Raw genomic sequence first — 13,258 nt, 5'->3', positions numbered from 1 at the left:
TATCACACTCATAATCATAAAAATAGTGAATAGTGGCTGATTCTGTGTTTTTAACAGCTTACTCTTCCTGCTGGGCAAATGACCACAGAGGTTAATGTCTTGACTATAAAATTGATTCCAGAGAACTTCACTTTCTGTGTCCTATGGATACCACAAGGTGAAGAGGTGTCATTGATTGTTCATCTTCTCTAGCTTATAAACCAAATTTGAAAAATGCTTTAGCTTCAACAATTTTAGGGTGATTTCTCATGGTCCATTATTGTGCTAGGTAAAACAGGAAAAACAAACAGTCAAACCACATTTAGCACGGCCTTGGGAGCTGCAAACTCCCTTCTGGGAGAATGACGTGGAAATGTTCTCCTAATCGATTGTCAACACATGGAGGGGAAGGCTTTTGTACCGCAAGCCTGCGTTTACCAAAGTCATGCAAGGGAATTCTTTTCGGTTTTTCATTTTCAAATTCTCGAAGGGAAAGAATATGGTTGTGAATTTTAAAATGATTTACTTTTTACTTTCCTGCTCTGTACCTTCTGGACGTGGTGTAACACTTTGCCGGAGATTGTCTCCTATCACCTCCATTTTAATTCGATCTTCTGAGGGGTTTTAAGTGACGAAAGATGTTGTAATAAAACTGTACCTCAACTGCATCATGCATTGGTCTTTGGCATTTGTAGCTTCATATCGTAGCTTAACAGATATGGAAGGTAAGAGTGAGTAATGGATTATCTGGAGACAGACAGACCCAGTCTCACTTTTTTGGCTTTATAAAGTTTAAAAAAATTCTTAACACATGACTTAACATAACACTACACTCTTTTTATATGAAAAATGGAAATAATATTAGTTCATTCACAGGACGATTATGAGGGATATATATGAGAATTATGTAATATGCAGTAGGAGATTTTTAATTTATCGAAGGTACTGTGATTCGGACATCTTCGTTCTGAGTATATTCCCCTTGCTCTACGATGCAGTTGTTGGATGCATGGCAATTAATGTTCACATATTAATTGTCTCTTGGCAAGTGAGAGCAGCACAGAATGGACTTTGTTCTGCACTACTGGGATCCCAAAATGTATGCAAAGGACATTGCTATTTCAAGCAGAAGCAAAACAGTGGTTGTTTTTTCTAGTATGGAGAAATACCAGTTTTGTGTTCCAGCTTACTGGTGACTGATTTAATATATTGCCTTGCTTAAATCTTTACCCTTAGCTGTGCAGGGTCAGAGTAAAACAGGAAAACATGTGCAAGCCTTCCTTAATAGAGTCCTTACCTGCTGGGATACTATTTTGGATAAACCCTGTAAGTCACTGCAGAATGTGATGAGAGTCACTGAAAAGTCTGACAAACATGAATATGGAAAGAACGAGCCACCTGGCACCCATTAGCCCACCAGAACCTCTTCTTCAGGGTAATAATTTCAGCCATTATTCTATTAATGATTCTTTGGGAAATGCCAAACAAAAAATTACTAATAGTCTTGAAACTCAAAATGAATGAGCAACGTACATTAGTATCTTTGCCCGTTGAACTTTGAAGTTTTGCCAACATGGGTACAGAATGAAGACACATTGCCTTCAAGATGCTGAAACCATGTAAATCTGACACTGTCTCCAGAGTTCCTGCCTATCAATGGGCATTTGACTTGTGAATGGTGGGGCCTGTTTAGAAGTCAGGACTTGATTATTACCAGAAACCCCTTCTTCACCAAATGCAATTAGAACCAGGATAGCTCCTTCTGATGGTAGGTATGGAGTCAGTACAGAGGAGGCTGGGCTTTCCTATCCATTAACCAACTGACATGACAATCTGTACCACCCTCCAGGCAACGGGATTGCTTGGTCATCAGAATGCCACATTTGGGATCTCCACTTTGGTTTTTCCACCTAGAAAGTCTGAGTTTTTGTGCTTCAGAATCATTTCTTAGAACATTTGAGCATTTAGATAATCACACTTTTTTTCACTTGGGCATTAGTTTGTTTGCTGTAAGAGGGAACCCAGTTAAAGTGTCCTTAGCATGTGACTCCTGAGGAAACACCATGAATATTTGAATCCACGATGCTAACATGTATTGGCTACTTCTTTTGTACATACTGCAGGACCTCTCAAAAATTCAATTTCCTTTAATGTGAAAAAGAGATAATGATAGTATTTATATCACAAGTTTACAATGAGAAATGGATGATAAGATAGCCAAAGCAAGTAAAAGAGTTCCTTGGATATAGAAAGCACTCTATAAATGTTAACTATTATTTAGACTATAAATGTATAGAACTTATATCCCCTAAATCAATGCATGTGGGGCCATTGACCTAAATGTCTGGTTGCGTGAGCCATAAACATTGCATTCTTTTTTTTTTAAGATTTTTATTTATTTGATAAAGAGAGAGCTAGAGAGAGAGAGAGAGGAAACGATCACAGGCAGGAGGAGGGATAGCGGGAGAGGGAGAAGATCCCCCCCTGAGTAGGACACTGGGATCATGACCTAAGTCAGATCATTAAGTCACTGAGCTTCCCAGGCAACCCCATCACATCTTTTATGTAGTCTAAAACCAAATATCTATTCTCTCAATACCTAAACATTTTAAATATCCACTAAAGTACACAATAGTGTATTCCTTCCCAAACAACAGAAAAATACAAATAAATATATTCTAACCCAATACCTTTAGAATATATATTCTAAATATATATATTCTCTCTCTCTCTCTATGTGTGTGTATATATATATATATATAAAGAATTATATATATGTGTGTGTATATATGTATATATATGAAATTTTTATCTGAGACAGAGAGAGTGAGATAGAAGACAAAAGGGAGGTGAGGAGCAGAGAGAAAAGCAGACTCCTCACTGCGCAGGAATCCCAAAGCAGGTCTTGATCCTAGGATTCCAGGATCATGACCTGAGCCAAAGGCAACCACTCTACCAACTGAGTCATCCAGGTGCATATATATATGCATATATATGCATATATATGCATATATATATGCATACACACATAATATATTGATAATATGTTTAATCCTGGTTACAACCTAGCTCAGAATTGCCTTATAATGTTTTTTTCTATTCATCTTAAAAATATATATATTTCTTTTATACTGTGCCCCCTCTGGGTAGTCTTACATCTTTGCCTTTGACCCCTGGTCTTCACTGGAGCTTGTCTGGTCTTTAAGCCACCACATTCTTCTATCAAGGTTAATCAGGGATCTTTAGATGTAATAACCACATTCACATAACATGAGAATGTGATATCTATAACATCACTCTGGAAGTTATTTGTTCAGCAATTTTCAGTGTGCTTGAGGAAAATAATTTGGTATTTGTTTTACTGCTTATAAACACAGCCCCTAAGGGGCTATTAAAAATTTACACACTGTAAATTTGATGGTAGATTACTTTTTTAAAGTATTTGGGCTGAAATTTCCATTTTCTTTGCTAATATAATTTAAGTCCACTTATATGAGACATTCCATATTCATCCAGCTGGTAAAGAGGGCCAAGCAGAATTATTTTTCCATAAAACTCATTTGATTTTCATGGAGTATCATGATCATAGAGTGACCTTTGTCTTTTATGAACCATTTCTGTCACACACATTAGTTGTTACTGAACATAAGTACATGCTTTATATTATGCAAGCCACATTAGGAATGACTGAGAAAGGAATCACAACAAAATATAGTACCATAACCTCGGAGGAAAGAAGAGAGCTATATCTCAGCATCCTATAAATGACCTTAAGAATCACAAATTAAACCAGCAATGATGACCCACTGCTTTGTGTATACAACCATCATCTGAAATCCAAGGCAAAACTGTTAGCTGGCTTTTACCTACAAAATACTAGTCAGCATATTTATAGTGCTATTCTAGTTCTTTGAAGTTAGACCATACACCTTGCTCTTACGCAAATCGTGGTGTAGAAGAATATTGAAGTCAGCTGTCAAGAATGTTTCAGCAACAGGATGAGCACGTAAGCCATCTAAGCCAGCAGAGAAAAGTGACACTCTCTGACATTGATAAAAGTGAATGAGACATGATGATAATATGTTTCACCTGCTGGGTTGGAAACTTCTCTTCTTCTTCTCTTACAGAATTCCTGGTCTACCCTGTTTTATTTTGTGGCCCTTCTTAACCTCAGCTACTGTGTCTACCCATTGATCTCTGCTCTCCCAGTCTCCAGCTAGATAGGTCTCTCTCTAGTGACTCACAAGAGAGTTTCCGGAAGCCCACCAGCACTCAGGAGCTATCCTTTTCCCAGAGACCAGGAATTTAACAGTCTCCAATCTTTAAATTACAGATCTGTGATTGCCAAAATATGAATTACCTTCCCAGCTTCTGCCATGAAAACTATTTCTCCATAACTTAATACAGACCACCCTGTAGGACTGGCTTTTTTTTTTTTTAATTTAATTTAATTTCTTTTCAGTGTTCCAGAATTCATTGTTTATGCACCACACTCAGTGCCCCATGCAATACGTGCCCTCCATAATACCCACCACCAGGCTCACCCAACCCCAACCCCCCTTTTCCCTCCAAAACCCTCAGTTTGTTTCTCAGAGTTCACAGTCTCTCATGGTTTGTCTCCCCACCCCCAATTTCCCCCAACTCCCTTCTCCTCTCCATCTCCCCATGTCCTCCATGTTATTCCTTATGCTCCACAAGTAAGTGAAACCATATGATAATCGACTATCTCTGCTTGACTAATTTCACTCAGCAGAATCTCTTCCAGTCCCGCCCAGGACTGGCTTTTATAAATCAGATTCATGCCTCTTCACACTCCTACAAGCAAATGCTACTATTATATTCATTTACTAAAACGCCTCACTTCCTGAATTGACTGACCACCAACTACTTATTTTCTCTGACAGATACATGTTCCATCATCATTATACAATCAAAGAACAGTGAAAAAAAAGTCAAAGTTGGGAAACTACCTTATGCCAGATGATAAGAAGTTATATAAAAGAAATTACAAGGTTATTTCATGTTTTTTTCTTCCACAATGTGACAGATATGTCTCTGTTTACTAAACTTTTATGGATTTTGAACGAATTCATGTTTTTCTTCGAAACATTCAAAATGAGAGATAAGGGAAAAAACCAGACCACCTGGACCTAAATGTTAGGGAGTTTTTTTGTTTGGTTTGTTTTGTTTTGTTTCTGCAGCAACGTTGTAATCACAGAAAATGACCAGACCTCAAAGAAGTAAGTAAGTAAGTCATTAACTACATTGTCAATACTCCTTGTTCAAACCAGGATGGCAAAGAAATATCAAGGTCACAAGATTCCTGGTCAGCTCTCAATAAAAGACTGCCACTAAAAGCCTTCAGTGGCGACCCATTCAGAACCCCTCTCATTTCAGAGAGCTTTTTTCTTTCCTTTCTGTTCTCACCTTCACTTAATAAACTTTCCCTTCACTTCATTTCACCCTTTTGTGTCCATGAGATTCATTCTTTGGCTCCCTGAGACAAGAACCCAGTGACCCTATAACACTAAAAAACTCCAAAAAAAAAAAAAAAAAAAAAAAACACACAACCCCCCCCGCCCAAAAAAAAACACCACAAAACACTTGAGCAAAAACCTGGAACCTGTGAGGGCATTAGTACTGTGGACTAACTGTGTTCCTTTCTTTTTGACATCCAAGAGGTTTAGAACTGAATTTGAGGCTTAAGCCTGGTACTCCAGAGACCCCCATGATCTGCAAATTTGTGTTCTTTTATCCTTTGGAGAGGCAGGGCAGGGGAGTGGGTAAGGGCTTGAGTTCCAAATTCAAACTAGATTCAAATATCCGCTCTACTGCTCACTAGTCACATGACTTTGGGCGTCATATTTAATCTCTCTGGGCCTCTAAATGTTGATGATAATTACCTCACAGGGCTCTTTTTTAGGGATGAATGAAATAATGTACACAGATTCCTCTGCGTGCAGGAAGAGCTCAATAAAAATGAGCTGTAATCATTTTAAAAATTGGAAAAGGTGGTTCAGTTTAACCAGCATTTGTTAAGTATCTGCTATGTACCAGGCACTGTTTAAATTGTGGCCATTTCCAAATTAAAAACCAAAAAAAACAAACAAACAAAGTGTATGCAGTAAGGAGAGATGCTTAAAATTCAGGGGCAGCATCTACTAACTTGACCTTTCTCCAACATTCAATACTTTTTTGACTACATTCCTCTATTTGTAACATATCTTCAAATTGATTTTGTTTGTTGTGTTCCCGATTTTGTTCTTCCTTCACTGACTATTCCCTCTAGGTCTTTTGTGGGCTCATCTTTGCCAGTTCCTTAAATGTAAGATTTTCATGAGGTGCCACCATAGGCACCTTCTCATCTCATTCTACATGTTCCTGGTCTTTCATCATTTTCATGGGAGGCAGTCAAGCACTGTGGTTAAGAATATAGGTTATTGAATCATACTGCCATGGTCTGAACCCTGGGGCCCACCCTTACTGCTAGGGGACCCTCTGATCCATTCTTCACAGAATCATTTTGTAGGAGAGAAATTTGATCAAGTTGGATCTATATTTATAACCTATGGATGGTTTCTCACTGCTACACTCATATTCCCTTGTCTAAGCCAGTGAGGACAGACAAAATTTGGAATCCAGAGTTTTTCAGAGTTTAGGAAAGTAATGGAATGGGTAAGCTATATATTATATAATACCCCAGGTAGTGACTGAGACAACAACCCATAATCAAACATATTTATTTATTTATTTATTATTATTTTTAATTGATTTGTTTATTTTCAGAAAAACAGTATTCATTATTTTTTCACCACACCCAGTGCTCCATGCAGTCCGTGCCCTCTATAATACCCACCACCTGGTTCTAAGGCACAGCATATGATATACACACTAAGAAGAAGAAGAAAAAATTAATATGTATTATTTCCATTAATTTGAGCCATGTGATTCCATTTAAGAGAATATATCATGCTGTCTTTCACCTCTAAATTACTTCCAAAGAATTTTTGATTTTCAGAGATTTGGTGACCTTTGAAGAATGTCCAACAACCCTCCCCACATCATGACTTCCAGAGCCCCTTGTAATCTGGCTCCTGTCTCTCTCCAGCTTCATCTTCCATATCCTCTCTTCTGACATTCTTCACTGATGCTTCACTTCTTGAAATAAGACCCCTTTGCCTGACTAACTTCTCTGCCTTCAATCCTTAACTGAGCTGAAGAGAGGTGCTATCTTTTGAAGATAAAATTAGGGCATTAAGGTATCAGATGTGAGATAATTGGGGGTCAGATCATAAGATGGCTTGCATAAAATACTTAGAAATTGAATTTAAGTTTGCAAAGGTGAACCTACAATTTTAGAAAGAACGTTCAGAGAAATGCAAAGGACAGTGGGTTAAAAGAGGCAAAATCAGAGGTTTGGGGCCATGATGAGGACAAGATCCAAGGGCAAAGGCAGAAGAGCTGAGATGCAGCAAGAAAAGAAAGGAAAGTATTCTAATATGTTTTGGAGATGAAAGATAAAAAGAAAAAAGAAAGGAAGACATGATGATCCAAGATAGGAGAGCAGAAGTGAGGAATAGCAGTGTCATAGATATCTCCTGGGCATCCCTTTTTCAGGGTTGTGTTGATGGTATACTATAAGTAAGGTGGGTGTGAAGGGGTAGAAGAAGGTCTGGGCCAGGAGACTGGTTACAAAGGTAGTCAAGCTTTTGCTGAGCTTGCTCTTTTTGTGAAATACCTAGGGTGAAGTAAGGAAAAGTTTGGAAGTCTAAAGACAAAATTAGATAGATATTTATGTAGTGATAAAACCATTGATTTCCTAATTTATCCATTCAGGGGTATTTATTGAACAATGGTGTAACTTTGTTTTTGAGCTGAGGATTCCGTGTTGAGCAAGAAAGAGTAATTGTCTGCCCCCTTCCCCTCCCCCTGAGATTACAGTCAGAGACATGCCATTCAGACAATGAGTCATAACCCAGAGTAAATCAATGGTGTTACTGAACCTATGATTTGGTTAAGCTGACATTTTTAATGTTCTTAGTGTTCTTAATAAGGGGAGCGATATACTGATTTATCTGTTGGTATACTCCATCTTATGGTAGATAGTAACGATCTCCACAGACTAGTCATTTTCAGTAGCATTGCCCTAGTCGACAGGACAATTTAAAAAATAAATATAAAGATGATAGAATGACGTGCAAGGATGATAGATATCATAACAGAGAAGCCTAATTTATTCTGGGATACAGTGGCTATAAAGTGAGCAAAGGCTTAATTATCTTAATTATCCAGATGAAGGAAGAACATGCAGAGTAGAGAAAATAACCAGTCTTCGTGGTAAGGGAAAGCTGGAGATAGTTTAATTGTGAGGGATAGGGTCCAGGGTGCAAATGAAGTTAGAGACATGGCCAGAGCCACGACCCTGCAGACTTGCAAATCACATACACGATTTGTATCTTATCATACATGTGCTAGAGAGTTTCATCAGGAGAGTGATGTGACCAGCTTTCCATTTTAAGAGTTTCTTTTAAGGGTTTTATTTATTTATGAGAGAGAGAGAGAGAAAAAGTCAGAGGAGGACCAAAAGGAGAGGGGCAAACAGACTCCACACTGAGCACTGACCCGATGCAAGGTTTGATTCCAGGACCCTGAGATCATGATCTGAGCTGACACCAAGAATCAGATGCTTAACTGACTGAGCAACCCAGGTACCCCTTCATTTTAACATTTTCCAGGCAGGGATAAGGAGAAAAGAATGGAGGGAACAATTTCTGAAAATGAGACAGGCCATGTTGGCACTCCTCCACAGCTTGCCAAGAAAGGAAACACCCAGAAATTGCTTTCGCTCCCATGCAACTTTTGGAGACATAGTCAATTGTTATGATGTGTGTGTGTGTGTGTGTGTGTGTGTGTGTGTTGGTGGAGTTGGGGAGACGTGTGTTACTGACATCTAATGGACCAAGAGTACCACTAAATACCTTACAATACACAGGACAGTCCCTACAGCTAAGAATTATGCATTCCAAAATGTCAGTGATGCTGGGGTTGAGAAACCCTAGACTGGAAGGTAGGCAGTAAGAGTATTAGATAGATTTTTGGAGAATTTGGAAGACTGAAGGGACCAGGTTTGGGATGGATGTTATTCACTTATTAGGAGGATTCCAACTAGATGGATGGAAATGCTGCTTAGTCAGATAAGAAAAGAAATATTTTATTCTCCCTAAGGAAGAGCAAAAGTTTAATTTCATACACATAAAATTTGGACACCCTTATGAAACCTCCAAACTGAAATGTCTAGTAAGTAATTAGATATCTGAGTCTAGAATTAAAAACTAAAAAGAGGTGTGTATGGAAATACACATTTGAATGGCACAGAATATGGATCCTATTTTAAGGCATGAAGGGGAGGTTTCCCCCCGCTACAGAGAGGGTATGTGAAGAGATGATCACCAAATCTCAAGAGACATTATGTACCAGTACCCAACCAAGGGTCACAGATAATTATGTGGAAAATGAGGAGTGGATGTCCTGGAGCAACACAGAAGAACGTATGTCAAGATGGAGTCACTTGTGTTGAATGTGACCAAATGTTCATGTAGGATCATCCTAAAAATGTCCATGGCATTTAACAGCATAGGGCCACTGCTAAGCATGGCAGTGAGGTTTCAGAAGAGTTTTAACCAGATAGAGACAATATGGTTATTGATAAGTGAATAAGAAGCGAGCTAGTTGACAAATTTCTTAGAGAATTCTATCTTTAAAAATTAGAAGAGCTATACTGTCATGAAGGAAATGCCACTCTTTGACACTTTTAAATGGAAGAAAGTTGACCATGTCACAAGACTGAGAAAACAGAACTATTAGAATGGAGGGGAATGAAATTGTTGGAAAGAGAAAAAGAAATAAATAATAACTGACCAAGGCCCCAAAGCCAGCTTTGTGTGGAGTGGGGGTGGGGGACACTGAAGCTGATATGCTGAATGTAGGGATTATATGTAATTATGAAAGAGATATTTATTTTCACTTAGCATTTTTCTTAAGGATAAATTTCAAAAGAATAAAACAATTAGTTTACATGTATATATTTATTTTGTATAATATGGAAATAGAAAATTAATGATTTGATATGTTCTTTCAGTTCATAAATAATTTGAAGTACCCACCATGTGCTGGTCACTGGATCAAAGATAGCTAAGCCCTATTGCTGAACCCCACATGGGATCCTTCTGCAAATTCAAAAGAATTTGAATTCTTTTGTTTGAATTCTGAAGTTGGGGCACCTGGGTGGCTCAGTTGGTTAAGTGTCTGCCTTTGATTCAGGTCATGATCCTGGGGTCCTGGGATCGAGCCCCAACTAGGGCTCCCGACTCGGCCAGAATTCTCTTCTTCTCTCTCCGCCCCTGCTTGTTCTTTCTCCTTCTCTCTCTCAAATAAATAAATACAATTTTAAAACAAAAAGCAAAAAAACAAAAAAATTGAAGTCTTAGTCATTCTGCATGGGCCATAACAAAAGACATCTCTTGCAATTCCTCCTCTGTGAATGTGTGCGTGTACCAAACGGATAGCTTATAACATACGAAGAGTCTTTTATGTCAGAAGAGTCAAAGATTACCTGAGATGAGCACCTGTCAGATAGGACGAATTTGATTTAGGATTTAGGGTTTAAGAAATGAAAAGGACTTGGAGAAGTGAGAAAAATATTTGCTAAAAATTCGTAAGCAAAACAATGGGCGGACTCTTCTACTGGTGCCAGATAAGCAAATACTATAGGACATTAGAAAAAAAAAAACAATCACCTGGGAAACAAACAGGAAAGATCAAGTCACAGAAATAGCTTTTTTGTTTCTAATTTCTAAAAGATGCTTTAAGGCAGAAGCTGGATATTGTAGTAAGTGGGAAAAAAGACATCTCTAATTCCAGGACTTTTCTTTATACCATTGATTTTTTTTTTATAGTGATAAGGATGATTTTAACTACTTAGTATGAAGGTAAGTTTTATGTTTCTTTGTCTTTCTAGAACGATGAGCAAAAGAGAAGCTCAGCAGGGAGTGAAATGAATCACTCTCTGAGGTGTCTCATTTCTCACTCCCAACTGAGTTGGCAAAGGTTAGCACACTATTAAAATTCAAGTTTTTGCAAATGTATTTCATTGGTAGTCAACTCACTCAAAAGGTGTATCAGTTTTTAGCAATTATTCTCAGTGATAGTCTAAGTGTTTGCCAAAGAATTCTCTGCCTCACCTGGAAAAAGGATCCAGTGACTCCATACTGGATAAAACATGAGTTGCTTATTGATGACAAGCTAAATGACAGGACAAAGGTAGTTTGAAACAACCATCTTTATGGTAACTTTGCATACTAAAAAATATTAATCAAAAAATTAAGAAGTTGTTCCTTCAGTGGCTGCATTTGGGAATTTCAAAAAAGAGGTAGGACTTTATAAGTAGGCACCTCAGATAAAATGCAAATGTTATCACACTGAAATGTGATTTTTCTGCCCAGGCATTCATTGTTCATGTGGTTGTGGGAGTGGAGAGGACAAGCTTCTTGAATTGTTGGCATACCTACGATGCTCCTGTTGGCTTTGAAGACAGGCACACACTGGGTTACTATATTAGCAATAAATCCTTTCTTATAGGGTTGTTGCAAGGATTAAATGATAACACAATTTTCAAGTTGCACACATGGTAAATGTTCAATAAAATACGTACAAATATTTGGGATGGAGGTGCTGGTGACTGTTAGGAGTATATTGCTGGTAACAAGACGTTCATGCTCAAAAATCCCCATAGTCAAGCTCATGAAGAAGGGACGGTACTATAGGCCTCATGACAAGTATCTTTTGAAGGCAAACCACACCTTAGTTCCAGGAAGAAAAAGAGAAAAAAAAAAAAGTGGGAAGAGGAGTGTCTTCTATAAACCCAAATAATTAAACTGCAGTTAAGAACACATGAATGTGTTCAGTTATAATTATGGCCTAGGTGAATTAGTTATTTTCATGACAAGACATGTACAAGAATGGTAAGGGTCTGAATCACATCTAGTACAGTGAGGAGATACACACACACACATACACACACACACACACATATGCCTGGGAGAAAGGGGGGATATCAGAGCATCTCTTCACTGTCAGTCAGCTGAACTCACATCTCCTGCCAAAATGTCCTACAGCTGCTGCTCTGCAACCTTCTACTCCCACTCCCTTGGGGGTTACCTGAGCTACCCAAGCTCCTGTGGCTCTTTCTGTCCCAACAACCTTGTCTACCCACTGACATCTGCTCTCTCAGCACCTGCCAGCTGGGCCCCTCCCTGTCCGGTGGCTGTCAGGAGACCTACTGTGATCCTACCAGTTTCCAGATGTCCTACATGGTGTCCAGCCCCTTCCAGACAATTTCCTACCACCAGAGGACCTCAATACCCTGTGATCCTTGCCAGTCAGCTTACCCTGGGTCTCCAGGCTGTGGATCCAGCAGAAGTTACTGCCTGGGCTATGGACCTAGAAGCTCCTACTCCCTGGGTTGTGGATCACATGGCTTCAGATCCCTGGGTTATGGAGTCTATGGCTTCCTTTTCCTGGGCTTCGAATCCAGATTCTGCAGCCCAACCTACTTGGCTTTTAGGAACTGCCAAACTTCTTGTTGCCAACTAATCTGCAGATCTGGCTTCTCCCACCAATCAACTTGTTAAGGATTCTAGACCCTGACTTTACAGTCCCTCAAAGTCAATCTCAGCTGTCATCTGGCTAGAGTCTATATCATACTACCTAGAAAAGTATAAATAAATTTAAAAAATCTATTAATATGAAATTTTTTTATCTCCTAGAATACCCATCTTGTTTTCCATCTCTTTTCTCCTATTTTCCTTCTTCTTTAGTTAAAACTGAACCAATAGGTCTTTTTTTCTTTTCTTTTAAATAAACTCATGTAATTTGATATTAGATCACAGGTTAATGTTAATTTAAAGAAAAAGCTATTCATTGGGAATTTCAAACCTACCGTTCTTTTTCTAAAAAGAAATATTTAAGAATTAGGCTCCCTGGTACACAGAACTCTCTGACAACACAGAATTAGTTCCCTAGAACTTTTGGCAAGTGGAATCACAGCTCAGAGCAGGGGGTCATTCTAAATGCTTCTGTGTGTAATCATTTCAGTCTTACTAGGCATCTTATTTGGTTAAATTACTACTGAGTCTAATCCAGGAAGAAAAGCTTCAGATGGCAGTGATGCTTCAAGTGTACTATTCTGGATGCTTTAGATGAGGAAATGTCAAAATGATTT

General features: G+C 38.5%; 1 pseudogene; it reads left to right on the top strand.

The window, feature by feature from the left end:
- The first annotated feature begins 12,120 nt into the window (after window positions 1-12,120).
- On the top strand, window positions 12,121-12,668 carry LOC132010640 (keratin-associated protein 13-1-like; annotated as a pseudogene).
- The last annotated feature ends 590 nt before the right edge of the window (window positions 12,669-13,258 follow it).

Source organism: Mustela nigripes, chromosome 2, assembly GCF_022355385.1.
Source record: "Mustela nigripes isolate SB6536 chromosome 2, MUSNIG.SB6536, whole genome shotgun sequence".
In the NCBI taxonomy this organism is placed as follows: Eukaryota; Metazoa; Chordata; class Mammalia; order Carnivora; family Mustelidae; genus Mustela; species Mustela nigripes.
The sequence above is the reverse complement of the archived record's forward strand: the minus strand, read 5'-3'. Positions and strand labels throughout refer to the sequence as shown.